At 42.2% G+C, this 4,080-nt stretch overlaps 1 pseudogene; it reads left to right on the forward strand.

Annotated features, from left to right (window-relative positions):
• The first annotated feature begins 1,700 nt into the window (after window positions 1–1,700).
• LOC116467151 (importin-7-like) lies at window positions 1,701–3,572 on the forward strand (annotated as a pseudogene).
• Window positions 3,573–4,080: the final 508 nt, after the last annotated feature.

Here is a 4,080-nt window from a genome sequence, read left to right on the forward strand (position 1 = left end):
AGGGATCATGTGTATTCTGTATGCTGAAGGAGGTGTGGAAAAGGAGAAACCTGCAGTACACACCCTCCATGCCCCCGGTTCCTGCCTTCACTTTGTCTCTTGCCTGCACTCTGAGGCTCCAAATGTCCTAAGTTTCTTTTCCCAAGACAATAAGGTGACTCTCATTAGGAATGACAGGAAGTTTCCCTACTCTAAGTCAAGGGGCTCCTCCCTCTCTCTCTCTGTTAGGAGACGCAACTCCCTAACGTGGAGCCTGCAGGCTCCTCTGCTGAAGAAAGCAGAAGAGGTGAGCCCTGAGCCACTAAGCACCGATTCCAGAGCCGGTGTAGCGGCCTCTCCATGCAAGCTGATGTCATGCGAGAGCAGAAACTAAGAGCCTCACAGAGGGTATGGGTCCAGGGGTTGGAGAGAAAGGAAACAAACGGCAGAGAGGAGAGACAATGGGGACACTGGGAGAAATACCGGGGAGAGCCCCTGCCTTGCCTGACATTCTCTGACATTCTCTAATGCTTCCTGTCTGCCACCACCCACTCTGACCCTGTGAATGAGTTTCAGTTCCTTTCAAGCACATGATCCTTGACCTGAACGAGACTTGGTTCTATAGATCTAGGCAGGCAGGCAGGCTGTGACAGAAAAAAAATAAGAAAAAATCTGACAATATGCTAGTAACATCTGATCCCTCTGCAAACATTCAGACTAGTCTATGTGGAATGTAAGAAACTAACAAAATGGACCAACAATTGATGATGTAAAAGTAGTGTACACATTAAAAAAAGAACAAACCTTGGAGTAATTATAACTCCTGTTCATTACAGCAGACAAAAGCAGTATCTATACAATATAGAATTGCTAAACCAAACTTGGAAACTTCTGTCAAGTGGGCTGTTTAGCTTTTGAAGAGGTAGAATGCCATGTCGTTAGACTTGTTTGATGGACTATGACTAAATCCACCTCCAGGACTGCCATTCTCACCAGAATCTAGATGAGAGCACTGCGTCCCACCAGGCCATCCACCTTCCTTCGAGAAGGTCTGATACTCTGCAGCTGCCCTGGAAAGGCACCTTGCCCTTCTATCCACCTTGTCCTTCTGTTATGTTAGACACTGAGGGGGCTCTACACCAAGACTGTGTCCTGAAAGAGCTTTCAGCAACCTGCTCCCTAGGAGTCTGTAACTTAAGAGAAAGAAGTGTGGCTGTTACCTTCCTCATCTTATAGATGAGAAATGAATGAGAGAGATTCTAAGGTGGTGTCAATAGACTACTAAAGACAACAAAAACACATTTTAATACACCAAACAAATCTTTAAAAACCAAAAATCAGTTTATCATCAGCTGCTTCTCTGTATGAACTCTAATAACTGCTTTCTTTGGTGAATTTATATGTTGCTGGGTGCTTAGAAGACTCTGCTGCCCAGGCTTAGAGGAAGCTGGTGATGATTCTGACAAATCCCATTGCTTTGTGTGTGTCCAGAAGCCCAGGCCCATCCTTTCCTAGCTGAGGCCATGCTGGACGGCACCAGCGTCTCACAGGGCCCCTGAGCCTTCCTTTCCCATGGCCAGAGTCTGCCCAGGTTATCTCAAAAGCCTGAAACAGGAAATGTGTTAGGGAATTAACAATGATCTCTGGGTGGAGGAGTTTTATTTTCTGCTTTAAACATTCCTGTATATTCCCCAATGGGCCTTCACTGCCTTTGTAACTTTTATTAATCAAGGAGTTTCTCATGCTGTCACCCTGAAGAATCCGAAGCCCTATATACAAGGCGTTATCCAAGATGTTATTTTTCCATTGATGTGCTATACAGATGCTGATGAGGAACTTTGGCAAGAAGACCCTTACGAGTATATACGCATGAAGTCTGATGTGTTCGAAGATTTCATTTCTCCTACCACTGCTGCCCAGACACTTTTATTTACAGTCTGTAGTAAGAGGAAAGAGGTACTGCAAAAGACTATGGGATTTTGTTACCAGATTCTTACAGATCCAAATACTGACCCTCAAAAAAAAGATGGGGCCCTGCATATGATTGGCTCTTTGGCTGAAATACTTCTGAAGAAAAAGATCTATAAAGATCAGATGGAATGCATGTTGCAGAATCATGTACTCCGTCTCTTCAGCAGTGAACTAGGCTACATGAGAGCAAGGGCTTGCTGGGTACTTCACTATTTTTGTGAAGTGAAGCTCGAAAGTGATCAGAACCTTCAAACAGCCTTAGAGCTAACAAGAAGATGTCTGATTGTTGATAGCGAAATGCCTGTGAAAGTGGAAGCTGCCATTGCCCTTCAAGTATTGATCAGCAATCAAGAAAAAGCTAAAGAATATATCACACCATTCATCAGACCTGTAATGCAGGCTCTTCTTTATATTATAAGAGAAACAGAAAATGATGACCTTACCCATGTAATTCAGAAAATGATCTGTGAATATAGTGAAGAATTTACTCCTATTGCAGTAGAAATGACACAACATTTGGCAATGACATTTAACCAAGTAATCCAGATGGGGCCAGATGAAGAAGGTAGTGATGACAAAGCAGTTACTGCTATGGGAATTCTGAATACAATTGACACACCTCTTAGCGTAGCTGAAGATCATTAAGAGATAACCCAACAGCTCCAGGGAATCTCCTTACAGGTAGTTCCTACTATTTTACAACAGCATGTCTTAGAATTCTATGAGGAGATCTTCTCTTTAGTGCACAGTTTGACACGACAACAAGTGTCTCCACAGATGTGGCAGCTACTTCCCCTTGTACTTGAAGTCTTCTAGCAAGATAGCTTTGATTACTTTACAGATATGATGCCCCTCCTTCGTAATTATGTAACAGTTGATACAGACACACTTATGTCTGACACCAAGTATCTTGAAATGATATACAGTATGTGCAAAAAGGTTCTTACAGGAGTTGCAGGAGAAGATGCAGAGTGTCACGCAGCAAAATTGTTAGAGGTCATCATTCTGCAGTGCAAAGGGCATGGCATTGACCAGAGGAACTGGGGAGTAATGAAGATGATATTGATGAAGATGGGCTAGAATATTTGGAGATTCTGGCTAAGCAGGCTGGTGAAGATGGAGATGATGAAGACTGGTAAGAAGATGACGTGGAAAAGACTGCTCTGGAAGGCTATTCCACAATCATTGACGATGAAGATAACCCTGTTGATGCGTATCAGATATTCAAAGCTATCTTTCAAACTATTCAAAATCGTAATCCTGTGTGGTATCAGGCTCTGACTCACTGTCTTCATGAAGAACAAAGAAAACAGTTACAGTATACAGCAACTCTGGCTGATCAAAGAAGAGCAGCCCGTGAATCCAAAATGATTGAGAAGCACGGAGGATACAAATTCTGTGCTCCAGTTGTGCCAAGTTCTTTCTGTTTTGGAGGCCCAGCACCAGGGATGAATTGAATTATCTCTTTCTTTCCTGCTGTGTGATTGTAGTGAAGAGCTTGTGTTCCTCCTGGTAGTGGTTCCAGAAGTGGTTCATATTATCTATTCTAAACTAATGATCAATAGATGGACAAAAGAAACAACAACCCCAGGAGATGGGGCCCTATCATGCAACCTGGCACTGGAAAAGCGGGATTTTGGGGGGTCGAGGGGGATGGGAGGTACCTTAGGGGGCATATCTCTTTATTTTTTGAAGAAAGTAAGATCCTGACTGTGAAGCTTCAAAGTGACACTGTGGAAATCTGAAACAGGGGATGTCATGAAGGCAGCTTTTCTTTTTCTGAGGAAAGAATAGGCGTGGACTACAGGACTATTTAAAATGTCTCATTTACAGTATAAAACTCAAAGGTAGACGTAATTTTTACACCTATGAGCATTTGTCTAATTTCTGTCTCTTCCTCACCATTGGGTACCTATTCTTTATATGTAAATAAGATAAGGTAATCTGATAGCCTTATTCAATCTTCATCATTTTCATTCGTCATTGTTCCTATGTAGATTATTGGTCATTTATTGTAGCACTACATAACTGATTATAAAAATCAGTAAATGAATTGGCACTTTCATATTGAAACTAGCCTGCTAGCCTATGTATAAAATAGCAAAATATTTGCTCTTTATAAAAAGATGT

Source organism: Hylobates moloch, unplaced genomic scaffold (assembly GCF_009828535.3).
Source record: "Hylobates moloch isolate HMO894 unplaced genomic scaffold, HMol_V3 SCAFFOLD_4, whole genome shotgun sequence".
In the NCBI taxonomy this organism is placed as follows: Eukaryota; Metazoa; Chordata; class Mammalia; order Primates; family Hylobatidae; genus Hylobates; species Hylobates moloch.